Source organism: Pteropus medius, unplaced genomic scaffold, assembly GCF_902729225.1.
Source record: "Pteropus medius unplaced genomic scaffold, Ma_sr-lr_union100, whole genome shotgun sequence".
In the NCBI taxonomy this organism is placed as follows: domain Eukaryota; kingdom Metazoa; phylum Chordata; class Mammalia; order Chiroptera; family Pteropodidae; genus Pteropus; species Pteropus medius.
In genome coordinates, this window is record NW_024345916.1 from 619,930 (window position 1) to 633,840 (window position 13,911).

General features: G+C 37.4%; 1 pseudogene; it reads left to right on the forward strand.

Annotated features, from left to right (window-relative positions):
* Positions 1 to 4,618: 4,618 nt before the first annotated feature.
* LOC120612373 (uncharacterized) lies at positions 4,619 to 4,737 on the forward strand (annotated as a pseudogene).
* The last annotated feature ends 9,174 nt before the right edge of the window (positions 4,738 to 13,911 follow it).

Here is a 13,911-nt window from a genome sequence, read left to right on the forward strand (position 1 = left end):
ATCGCTGCTATTTTGCGGGGCCTAGGAACTTGTTACAAGCTGGCTTCGCTCTACAAGGGCTTAATTTTGGCTGTTGGGTGAAGCAAAAATGGTATTTCTGTCACATTACTTAAGTCAACCAAGCTAGGTGCTGTAACCAGAGGCATACACTAATTTGGCCACCTGCTGATCTAAGGAGGTGTGTGTATGCTGCGTTGCTGGCATCTCTGCCTCTCTCTCTGTCTCTGTCTCTCTGTTTCTCTCTCTCTGTCTCTCTTTCTCTTTCTTCTCTCTCTCTCTCTATCTCTGTCTTGACCTAGAGTCCTTCCATCTTGTAGTTTTGCCAGCCTGAGCCCTTGAGGTTGTTTCCATGGTTGAAGCTGGGTTACCACAAAACTGAGTTCCAGCCGGCAGAGCAGGGCAAGAGAGTGTAAGAGGGGCACTGCTGCTCTGACATTGTGTGCAGTACTTCCACCTCATCTGTCGTAGTGGACTTAGTAACAAGGATACACCTCACTACAAGGCTTGAGGGATGCATTCCCTACCTGGGCAACTATGCATCAAGCCATTACTCTGTTTTGTGAAAGAAAAAGAGAATGAATTTTGGTGCATAACCATCAGCCTTTCCATATTCTACCTTTTAAAATTATTCAGATACTTTATGAGTCCTGCATTCCAAGCTTCTGGACCAGCTTCATGAGTGTGAGGCCTGTGCAGCTACACAAGATTCCATACTCACAAGGGTCTTGCCATTGATTCAATACTCTGCTTTTGCCATCTTGAAATGCTAAATTTTTTAACGGCGCCCACATTTTCATTTTGTACTGGGCCTCGAAAATTATGTAGCCAGTTCTGTTTGCCATTTCTCAAATTAACATTTTCATTCTACTCAATTCAGTATTTATTGAAAATCCATTTTGTAGTAAGACCATAAAAATCATGTGATGGGTGCAAAAGTAAAATTCAATATCGGAGGTCTTATGATTCAGTAGAGAAATGAGAGAAGTGGAGTAAGTTGTCATCCAAAAGGATTGCCCACACAGTGCTGTGAATATTCATGGGAATGAAAGGCAGTCTCCGATGGCTGATGGTGTTGGCAGGTGGTGGTTGGTGGTATAGCTCTGGGTAGGATATTTTAAATAAACTATTTAGTCATACCGAAAATACAAAGAGTAATCTTACAAGTCTCTAGGTACCTACCACCTAGTTTTGTTACTTCTGAACATGTTGCCATGTTTCCTCCAGATATTTTAAATAAATCTTATATTACACATACAGTTGAGCCTCCTTTATGTCTCTCCCGGATATGGTTCCTCTTCCTCCCCACCTAGAAGCAATCACTTCCTGAAATCAGTGTGTATAATCTCCATGCATGTCGTAGTATTCGTTACTGTGTATACATGTATCTATAAATAATCTTTAGTACTTATACATGTTTTAAATTTTATTAAAATGGCATTATACTTTATTCATTCATTAATTCATCAAATACTTATTGAGTAGCTACTATGGCCAGGCAATTTTAGGCACTGCGGGAAGGGGGTTATGCTGCCTAACTCTGTGAGCTGGTGTGCTAGAGTCTGTCACCAAGTGTCTCAAGGTTGGAGATGCTCTCCCCATCTCCACAAGGGAGCAAGTCATGCCATTCCATAGCAGTGTGTACCAGCCAGCTCTCCAGTCATCTGTGAGGGCAGTCAAATTAGAACAGAAATGTTGCAGGCTACCCCCATGCTACCCATGACCTGGATGGACCATCTCTAGATGCCTATTCAATTCAAGGACAACATACCATTTCTCCACTCAATCTTGCCAAAGTTAACCAGGTGGCAAGACAACATTCTTACTTTGCCATGGTGCATGATGGGACTAGATTTGCTGGCACTGACTCTAGCTCTCCATGGATGAAAGACTGTTGGGCAAGTTTGGATGCATCTATTCAAACCACCCATGAACTTGCAAGTCCAAATAACTTAATTGGCTGTATAATTAGCTGCAAGGCACCAACATTAATTAATGAGATCTGCCAGATGTCCGAGACCCAGATCAAAATTGCCAATCCAGTGGAAGTCTCTTCTGATAGGCAGGTTACTATCATTGGTTCTGCCAGTATTAGTCTGGCCCAGTAGCTAATCAATGCCTGACTTTCCTCTGAGAAGGGTGTGGAGTGCAGCTGAAACAGTATAGATTCACTGATAACTGCTTTCTGCTGTTTTTCCATGATCCAACTGTGTAATTTCTGGTCAGTCTATCCAGGTTTTAAATAATTCGTAAGTGCTCAGTTTCTACACAAATTTATTACCTACTAAGAATTTAAAATTACATTCTCTGTTTAGCTCTTAATGCTAGGATCTATATTTAGATTTTTTTTTTTTTTTTTTTTTACGCCTACTGCACTTCATCTTCCTAGGTGGTCTCCCATCCAAGTACTAACCAGGCCCGACCCTGCTTAGCTCCAAGATCAGAAGAGATCAGTCATATTCACGGTGGCATGGCCATAGACTATATTTAGTTTTATAAGCATTTTTCCGTATTTAGCTTTGTTCTTTTTTTTTTTTTGATCATGAATTTTATTTCCATTTGTTGATAAGAAATGTAAGAGTGGAATGTTAATAAATTTGTTTAGTTATGTAGTGTCTATAATTTAAAAATGAAAAAAATAGATTGGTTAATGACAACAAAAAAAGGTAAAGAATTTAAATAAAAATTTCTGCCCTCATAGAGTTTCTATTCTATAGAGGCAGAGAGACAAGCAAGAAAAGTAAGTAAAAACATATAGTATGTTAGATAATAACTACTAAGGACATAAGAAAAAAACAGATAAGGGGGTATGATTTTAGGATGGGTTTGGGACAGTTGAAATTTTGGATCTAGTGGCCAGGGAAGGCCTTGCTGTCTCTATCCTTCCACCATTAGATATTTGTGCTAATTATTATGTTTTGAAACATATATTTCTAATTCATTTACTTTCATTGCTACATAACATCCATTACATAAATAAGCAACAATTCATTTTTCATTTTGTTGCCAAATATTCAGAGGTCTTTCTTTTTTAAAAAAATATTTTGTTATTAGAAACAAAGCTACAAGGAGCATATTTTGAACATGTCCCTATGTGCAAATGTGCAAATTTCTCTAAGACATACTAGACAGGATAGACCACATGTTAGGCCACAAAACAAATCTCAATAAATTTAAGAAGACTGAAATCATTTCTAGTGTCTTCTCTGACCACAATTGTATGAAATTAGAAATCAACTGCAAGAAAAAAACTGGAAAATGTACAAATACAAGGAGGCTGAACAACATGCTAGTAATCAGTGAATGGGCTAACAATGACATCAAGGAAGAAATCAAAAGATACCTAGAGACAAATGAAAATGAAAACATGACTCAAAATCTGTGGGGCACAGTGAGAGCAGCCCTAAGGGGAAATTCATAGAAATACAGGCCTACCTCAAACAAGAAAAATCTCAAATAAACACTCTAATTTTACACTTAAAAGAACTAGAAAAGAATAGCAAACAAAACCCGAAGTGAGTAGAAGGAAGGAATTAATGAAACAGAGTCTAGAAAAACAATACAAAAGATTAGAGAAAATTAATGAAAAGGAAGGAATTAATGAAATAGAGCCTAGAAAAACAATACAAAAGATTAATTAAGCCAAGAGCTGGTTCTTTGAAAGGATAAACCAAATTGAAAAACCTTTAACCAGACTCATCAAGACAAAAAGAGAGGACTCAAATAAATAAAATCAGAAATGAAAGAGAAGAAGTAACTACGGACCTCACAGAAACACAAAGGATTATAAGAAAATACTAGGAGCAATCTGGACGAAATAAATGCATTCCTAGAAACATATAATATCCCAAGACTGAGTCAAGAAGAAACAGAAAATCTGAACTGACCATTTACCACCAATGAAATCGAATCAGTAATAGAAAAACTTCCAACAAAGAAAAATACTGGACCAGAGGGCTTAATAGGTGAATTTTACCAAACATTCAAAAAAAAATAAAAAAATTAACACCTATTCTTCTCAAAGTATTCTAAAAAGTTCAAGAGGAGAGAAAGCTTTCCAACCCTTTTAATGAGGCCACCATTGCCCTGATTCTAAAACCAGGCAAAGACTTTACAAAAAAAGAAAACTGTAGGCCAATATCCCTGATGATCATTGATGCAAAAATCCGCAACAAAATATTAGCAAACTGAATTCAGCAATACATTAAAAATATCATAAACCATGATCAAGTTGGATTTATTCCTGGGATGCAAGGTTGGTACATTATCTGCAAATCAATTAATGTGATACGCCACATTAACAAATTGAAAGATAAAAATCATATGATTATATCGATAGATGCAGAAAAAAATGTTCGACAAAATCCAGCATCCATTTATGATAAAAACTCTCAGCAAAGTGAGAATAGAGGGAACATACCTCAACATAATAAAGGCCATATACGACAAACCTACAACTAACATCATATTCAATGGGGAAAAGCTAAAAGTGTTTTTCTTAAGATCAGGAACAAGACAAGGATGCCCAATTTTACTACTTCTATTCAACATAGTATTGGAAGTCCTAGCTACAGCAATCAGACAAGAAAGAGAAATAAAAGGCATCTAAATTAGAAAGGAAGTCTATGGCCATGCTATCCTGAACAAGCCTGATCCTGTCTGATCTCTGAAGCTAAACAGGGTCAGGTCTGGTGAGTACTTGGATGGGAGACCACCTAGGAAGACCAGGTGCTGTAGGCGTAAAAAAAGAATAAGGGATTGTAAGCTGTTGGCCATCTGTATGTCCTCTTTGGAGAAATGTCTGTTCAGGTCCTCTGTCCCTTTTTAAACTTGTTTGTTTCTCTGCTGTTAAATGGTATGTGTTCTTTATATATTTTGGGTATTAACCCCTTATCAGATGTGTAATTTGTGACTATCTTCTCCCAGTTGGTAGGTTGTCTTTCATTTTGTTGATGGTTTCTTCTCTGTGTAGAGATTTTTAGTTTGATGGAGTCTCATTTGTTTCTTTTGTTTCTTTTGTTGCCTTTGCCCATAGAGACATATCCAAAAAGATGTTGCTAAGACTAATGCTAAAGAGTTTACAGCCTGTGTTTTATTCTAGGAGTTTTGTGGTTTCAGGTCTTAAAGTTAAGTCTTTAATCCACTTTGAATTTATTTTTGTGTATACTGTAAGAAGTTGGTTTATTTATTTATTTATTTATTTATTTCTTGCATGTGTCCGTCCCGTTTTCCCAGCATCTCTTATCGAAGAGGCTGTCTTTACCATCTCTTTACAATATACATTGTATATTCTTGTTTCCTTTGTCAGATTGATGGACCATATAGGTGTGGGTTTCTTTCTGGGCTATTTTATTACATTGAGATATTCTGGGCAATTTGGGCTGTTTTATTAAACTGAGATATCTATAAATAGATAAATAGATATCTCAATGTAATAAAACAGCCCAGGAATATACATATATATATATATCTGTTTTTATGCCATTACCGCACTATTTTGATGATTATAGTTTTGTCGTGTAGTTTGAAATTAGGGAGTGTGATACCTCATTCTTTCTTTTTTTTCTTGAGGTCTCCTTGGCTATTCAGGCAGGGCCTTTTGTGGTTCCATATAAATTTTAGGATTAGTTGTTCTAGTTCTGAGAAGAAGGCTATTGCTATTTTGTAGGAACTGCACTGAATCTGTATATTGCTTTGGGTGGTAAGGACGTTTTAACAATATTAATCATTCCAGTCGACGAGCATGGTATATCCTTCCATTTATTTGTATCCTCTTCAATGTCTTCAGCGCCTTACAGTATTCAGGGTTCAGGGCTTTCACTGGTTTAAATTTATTCCTAAGTATTTTATGCTTTTTGATGCAACTGTAAATGGGATTGTTTTAATTTCTCCTTCTGACAGTTTCTTATTGGTGTAGAGAAATGCAACAGATCTCTGTCTATCGATTTTGTATCCCGCAAATTAGTGAGTTCATTGATCAGTTGTGATAGTTTTTTCAGTGGAGTCTTTAGGGTATCCTATATGTAGTGTCATGTCATCTGCAAATAGAAGATGTACTTCTTCTTTTCTGATTTTGAGGCCTTCGATTTCTTGTTTTCTGCTGTGCCTAGGACTCCCAGTACTGTGTTAAATGGAAGTGGTGATTGTGGACGTACTTGTCTTGTTCGTGATCTTAGAGGAAAGTCAGCTTTTCATGATTGAAGATGTTAGCTATGGGTTTGTCATCTATAGCCTTTACTATGTGAAGGTATGTCCTCTATATCCACTTTGTTGAGAGTTTCTATCGGGAAAAGATGGTTTTTGTCAAAGATGTTGAGCTTTTTCTGAGATATGATTTTTATCCTTCATTCTTTGATGTATCACATTGATTGGTTTATGGATGTTGAACCATCCTTGTATTCCTGCCATAGATCTCACTTGGTCATAGAGTATAATCCTATAATGTATTGTTGAATCCAGTGTGCCAATATTTTGTTGAGAAATGTTGCATGCATGTTCATGAAGAAGATTGGCCTGTAGGTTTCTTTTTTTCTAAGATGTTTGGTGTCAGTATCAGGACAATGCTTGTTTTGTAAAATGAATTTGTAAGAGTTCTTCTTTCTTCAATTTTTTGAAATAGTTTAAGGATAGGTATTAATTCTGTAAATGTTTGGTAGAATTCATCTGTGAAACCATTTGATTCTGGACTTTTATTTATAGGGAGTTTTTTGATGACTGTTTCAATTTCCTTGGTAGTAATTGGTCTGTTTAGATGTTCTGTGTCTTCGTGTTTTAATCTTAGAAGGTTACGTGCTTCTAGAAATTGATCCACTTCTTATAGATTGTTGAATTTGTTGGCCTATGATTGTTCTAAGTATTCATTAATAATTCATTGTATTTCTGTTCTTCTTTGTTTGTTCTTCTTTTTCTATTCCTTTAAGTATAAGGTTAGATTGTTTTTGAGACATTTCTTGTTTCCCGAGGTAAGCCTGTATTGCTATGAATTTCCCTCTTCAGACTGCTTTCAGTGTGTCCTGTAGGTTTTGGGTCATTGTGTTTTCATTTGTCTCAAGGTATCTTTTGATTTCTTCCTTGATCTTGTTGTTAACCTATTCATTGTTTAGTAGCATCTTATTTGGCATCCATTTGTTTATGCGTGTTGTGTGTTTTCTCGTATTGATTTCTAGTTTCATACCATTGTAATTGGAGAAGACTCTTGATGTGATTTCAGTCTTCTTAAATTTACTGAGACTTTTTTTGTGGCCTAACGTGTAGTCTTTTCTGGAAAATGTTCCATGTGTGTTTGATAAGAATGTATATTCTGCTGCTTTGTGGTGAAATGCTCTAAAAATATCAATTAAGTCTATCTGGTCTACTTTGTCATTGAATAATGCTTTTTCTAGTTGCTTTTCTGTCTGGAAGATCAGTCCATTAATGTCAATAGAGTGTTAAAGTTTCCCACTGTGAATGTATTATGGTCGCTCTCTTCCTGTATGTCGGTCAATAGTTGCTTTATTTAGGTCCTCCTATGTTAGGTGGTAGACAGAGGGGATGGGGGGTTGGGGTGCTGGGAGAAAGGGGTGGTAGGTTAAAGAAGTACAAATTAGTAGTCGATAGATGGTTATGGGGATGGGGAGCAAGGCATAGGGAATGCAGTTAGCATTAATGTAATGGCTAGGTGTAGAGCCAGAGAAGAGGAAGAGCAATCAGAGGGATCATTTCATAAACTATATAAAAGTCTAACCAATGTGCTATATACTTGAAACTAAAAATAAAATTAAAACATTAAAAAGTGAAGTTATGGTACTTATATACAATGGAATATTACTCAGCTATAAAAATGAAATCTTACCATTTATGATGACATGGATAGACCTAGAGGGTATTTTATGCTGAAATAAGTCGGACAGAAAACACAAATACCATATGATTTCTCTTACATGTGGAATCTAAGGAACAAAAGAAACTAAATGAAAACAGACTCACAGATACAGAGAACAAACTAGTGATTGCCAAAGGGAAGGTGGTCAGAGGGGCTGGATGAAGAAAGAGAAGGGATGAAGGAATACAAATTAGTAGCTTCAAAACAGTCGCCGGATGTAGAGCACAGCATAGGGAATGAAAACATGTTTTTGTTATTAGAAACAAGGTTACAAGGAGCATACTTGAACATGTTGCCCATGTGCACATGGGCGACATGTTCTACATGACAGACTAGACCTAGGAGGAGACTTTTTGGGGAGGTGGACATACGTGTCTTTAACTCTGTTATATGTTGTCAAACTCCTGTCCAAACTGCAATATCTTTCATATCCATGTACATTGTCTGCAGAAAAGGGCTCAATAGCAGGCCTGAAGCTACCAACTTTAGAAGGGCCTGCTTGCAAGGTTGGCGCTTGTCTGGTGTCTGGAAACTGAGATTTTTGGAGTGTTCTCACTATTCTTTAACCGATAAGGGGGAGGTGTTCTATGCCTAGACTGTTTGTGCAAACACTGGTCTATGGTATGGGATTTTGGAACATGCTAGTTAGATTGTGCTTATGTGACAATCTGACAGTAAGATCCACGGGTGCTGAGTCTCTAATGGGCTTCCTGGGGCAGAAACATACATTTTGCTGTGTTTTCACTGCTTGGAAATGAATGGACTCTGTGTTATCCCTCATGAGAGGGAGGATACATAAGAGAGACTGTGTGTGGATCCCTCCAGACTTCACCCGTCTTTTTCCCCTGTGACCTTTCTGTGTATTCCTCCTACGTTGCTGTAATAAATCTTAGCCATGAGTACAATTATATGCTGAATCCTGTAAGTGCTCCTAGACCATCTCTGAACATGGGAGTGGTCTTGGGGACCCTCATCACATACTCTCACCAGTAGTGAGAGTTCCCATTGCCCCTGCCCTTTCTAGATTTGGTATTTCTTACAGAGTGAATGTTTATGTCCCCTGAAATTCGTATGTTGAAGTCCAACCCCCAACGTAATGGCCTTTGGGAAGTGACTAGGTCATGAGGTTGGAGACTCATGAATGGGATGAGTGCCCTTAAAAGAGAGAAGAGGCCAAAGAGCTAGCTTGCTTTCTTTCCACCATGTGAGGATACAAGGAAAAGTCAGTATGCCACCCAGAAGAAGGCTTTCACCAGAACCTGACCATGCTGGCATCCTGGTCTCCGACTTCCAGCTTTCAGAACTGTGAAAATATATTTCTGTTGTTTAAAAGCTCCCCAGTCTATGGTATTTTGTTATAGCAGCCTGAGTGGGCTAAGACAGTATTGTTTGACTTTCTAATTTTTGCCAACCTGAGAAGTATGAATGTGTATCCCATTGTTATTTAGATTTCCATTTCCTTGACTGAGGAAACCTAATGAGGTTGACCAACTTTTCATATATTTAGTGGCCATTTCTGTGAAGTGCCTATTCATGTTCTTTGCTAATTTTTCTTGGGATTGTCTTATCTTATTGAATCACAGAAGTTCTTGATATCCAATACTAATTCTTCGTTCATTATGCACACTGATAATAATTCCACCCTGCCTGTGATCTGTCTTTATTTTTTAGAGTACACTTTGTTTTATGGAACGAAAACCTGTTTTCTGTTTTGTTTTTGAAAATCGTTCTACGTTTTGTTTAATATATTCAAATGAATGAATCTTTTCTACGTGTGTGTGTGTGTGTGTGTGTGTGTGTGTGTGTGTGTACATGTGTGTTTGTATTGTATGTCTTTTGAGAGACTGTATGGAGTATTGACTAAGACTATGGGCTCTGGAGCCAGATGATTTGGGTTTAAAGCCCAGCCTCACCACTTACTGTTTTACTTAGGTTAAGTTAACCTCTCTGGACTTCCATTCGCTCCTCTGTAAAATGGAGATAATCACAGCTCTTGCTTATTAGATAATTGTAAGACTATGTGCTTAAACATGTAAAGTGCTTAAAATAGTACCTGGCATATAGTTGGTACTTAGTAAGTGTTGGCAACCAATGTTATTGTTTAAGAAAAATTTTCTTAGCCCTACATGATGGAGATAGTATTTTATGTTTTCTCCCTAAATTTTTCAAGTTTGGCTTTTCAAAAATGGTTAGTACCTCTTCCTTTTCCTTTTCTGTTCCCTTTCTTTCCTATACAAATTATTTTTAAGGCCACTAAGTGGAGTAGAACAGGATAGATGTTCCTGTGGGCCTGAGCAGGGAGTCTCAGTGGCCCTGAGCCGGGTATGAGAGACTTTGTGAGGTGAGTAGGGCATCCATGTAGGAAGGCGAACTTTTGTGGAGAGTAAGACCCTAGGCAGGGCAAGAAAGGTATCTACATGGTGGGAGTGGGCCAGTGTGTGGAGTCAGAGCCTGAGTAGGACTGAGAGTAAGAAAAATGTGGTATCAGAACTTAGTTGTGTGAGGTGAGATCTATGTGTGGATGGGAGATGAATTACATGAATGAGGATCGAACAAACAAGTAAATATGTATGTAAATATGTGAGAGCCAGCCTGTCAGAGAAGGGAATTAAAAATATGGAATGAGAGAAAATTAAAGTGAATCTTGTGTTAGAATTAGATTAGAATTAGAGATATTGATGTGAACTCATAATTGTCAATACATACATTGATATATATGTAGAAATAAATATATAGGTAAATGGATATCTGTATGTATTATGTATGTATGTATGTATGTATGTATGTATGTATGTATGTATCTATCATCTATCATCTATCTGTCTACCTATCATCTATCAATTATCTATCTACTTATCTACCCACACATACATACATATATAAGCTCCATCTACTGAGAGAGTCTAGATGTTGGCTTCTAAACAGCATATTCCCTAAAAGGAACCAGGGCTCCTTGGGAAATGGTTGATTCCAGGTGAGGAGATGGCAAGATGAACCTGAAATGTCTTGTTCTGCCAGAAAGCTAGGACGTACTTAAAGAATGAAATAGAATGTGTAAAAAGGACACAGAAGCCAGCTTGATGGGTTTCCATTGGCTAAATCAGGGGGGAAATGAGCATTACAATAAATAATATAATAAGGAATTAAATCCATTGAATGAAATAGGAAGCCATGAATTCATGCAGACGGAAAGAAATAAATAAACATATTAAACATTTGAAGAGGAATGGCGTAATTTACATAGTCTCAAAGATAGTCTCCACAAAATACCTATTAATTACAAAAGGAAACAGTAATTTTATAGTGGTGAAGCATGACAGATGCCTCTATGATCAAGAAATCAAGGTTAACATTATTAGTAATTGGTCAAATAAAAATCCTATGCCATCTAACAGGATGCAATGGGAAGAAAAGAGCATCGGGAAGAAAACAGCATCATTTTTGAGATATTCCTGCCAAAGATACATAACCTGAATATTATTATAAGGAAATATCAAACAAGCTCACATTAAAGAAAATTACTACAAAATTACTGGCCTATAATTTTTCAAAGACCGAGGAGCTATTTCAAACTGAAGAACCAAAAGGACACGCCAACTAAATCTAACATGTGGTTTTGAACTGAATCCTTTTGTAATAAAGGACATTATTGGGATAGTTGTTGAGACTTGAGTGGAGGATTAGATGATGTGATGTATCCATGTCAATTTAATGATGTTAATGACTATATTGTGATAATGTAGAAAAATATATTTTTTGTAAGAAATACAAACTTTTCAGGGATGTGAGGAATCAGGTTGGCAGCTTTCTCTCAAATGATTTAAGAAAAAATTTTTTCTACTACACTTGTAACTTTTCTATAAAATTGTGATTGTTTTGAAATTTAAAAATGATTAAAATGGCTTTTAATTTTTTTAAAAAGAATAGTTTGATCCATTTCAAATTTATTTTTGTGTGGTATGAGACAGAGAACAAACTGTTTTTCTCATATTGATAATTCATTGTTAATGCTGAATACAAAATTTTAAAGTGAAATTTAGAGAGAAAGATATTCTAGGAAGGCAAACAAGAATGATTAAAGACAGGGAGAGAGGGAAATGAAGGCCTTTTAGGAGTTTGGCTAGATTATAGTACATACATAGAAATCGATAAGAAATAAAGCTGAAAGGATAGATTGGGAAAAAAATAATTAAAAGTCTTTACCACCAGATGAGGATTTTGTATGTTATTTTGAGAATTATGAGAATCATTGAAAATCAGAGTAAGTGAATGATCCTTTTGAGAAGCTTTTTCTTCTCCCTCCTACTTCCTGCTTCTCAGGAAGCTCTTGAGTGAGCTTATATAATTCATTCATTCATATTCTCTCTCTCTCTCTCTCTCTCTTCTTCTCTTTCCCTTTCTCCTTACCTTAGTCCATTCGGGCTGCTATAATAGAATATTATAGACTGGGTGGCTTATAAACAACAAAAATTTATTTCTCACAATTGTGGAAGCTGAAATCCAAGATCAAGGTGCCAGCAGATTTGATGTCTAGTGAGAACCCACTTCCTGTTTTGTAGATGGCTGTCTTTTTGCTGTAACGATATATGGCAGAAAGGGCAAGAAAACACTCCAGGGTTCTTTTTTATAAGGGAGTCAGACCCTTAGATACCTGCTGGTGTAGGTAGGAATTGATGCTATGCCCATAAGACATCTTGTTGCATGAGATGCAGTGACTGCAAGACAGGTAAAAACCCAGGTTCAACTTCCTATAGGCTGGCTACTGTCAGTCATTTTTGCTAAGGATCATTTTGTACACCGGGGCTTCAGTCAAGAGAGGAGATGTGAAATGATAGTTCCTGAGCTTGAAAATCATCCCCATTCTCCATGCTCAGACTTATCTTTGAACATCTGCTATCCCAGCTAAACTAGAGTTCCTATGAAACAGAGAAAAGAAAACAAGTGGTATTGGGGTCTCTTAAAAGCACCTTTTAAGAGATTGCTTTTGCTGCCTCTGTAACACGAACCTCTACTTACTTACTGGAAGAGGGGTAGGCTCAGTATGGTCTGGGGGCCAAATCCAGCCCCCTGAATCCATTATGTTATCTTCTACAGCTGCTTCCTTGTTACAACAGCCAAATTGCGTAGTTTCTACCAGAGACTGTATGACTTGCAAAATGAACAATGTTTACTATCTATAAATATTTACAGAAAGTTTGTTGACCCCTGCATGTTAGCACCATGAAGACAGAGGCTAAGTCTTGTTTGCTGCTTTATTCCCAGAACATGAAGCATTGAATGTTTTCTGTCCTTCTTCTGCCCTCAGTTTCCTCTCTTCTTTCTCTTTTACCCCTTTGCTTCTCTAGTAGCCATAAAAGGAACAATTCTGTGGTCAGTATCATTCAAGACCAAGGAGATTGCCGAGCTCTGGTGGAAAATGAGAACAGCATCACTGCTCAGCTGCGTGCCTGGAATGCTGTCTGACCAGGTACTGTCTGTGCAGTGCTTTGTAGATGAAATACGCCCCCTGAAACTCACCGTGACCCAGACTATGGAATGTGGCTCCAATAAGCTGTGGTCCCTTATGAAATTTACCAAAGCACAAAACCAAGAGAATAACTAGTTTGGGTAAAGCTTTACTCACAAAACATACACATCTGAGCCTCGACGTCAGGTACCTGCTCAGAAAGCTGAGTGTGTGACATGGTGAGCTTTGAGAAGGACTCTCAGGAGAGTACATATTGGGGGTCCTCATACCATCTGTGTCTCAATTCTTACAGTAATAAATCAAGCCAACAAACTGCTAAATAATCACCTGCATAACGAACTAAGTTCATATTTTGACAACTTGGTTTCCTTGGGGTTCTATGTTGGACTATGGTGGTACAGAACCAGCTGTCCGATGACTTACCCCTCTTTTCATGCTTTTCCAAAGAGTTTCCTCATGTACCAAGTATAGACCATGAGCCTGCATGATGGACTATTTTGAACCAAGAAAGAGGTCCACCTAGGCCCCCAAAGCAGGCTTTAGACCATCTGGGCAGGGAATTCCAGAGTTCTGGATCTGGTGGGTG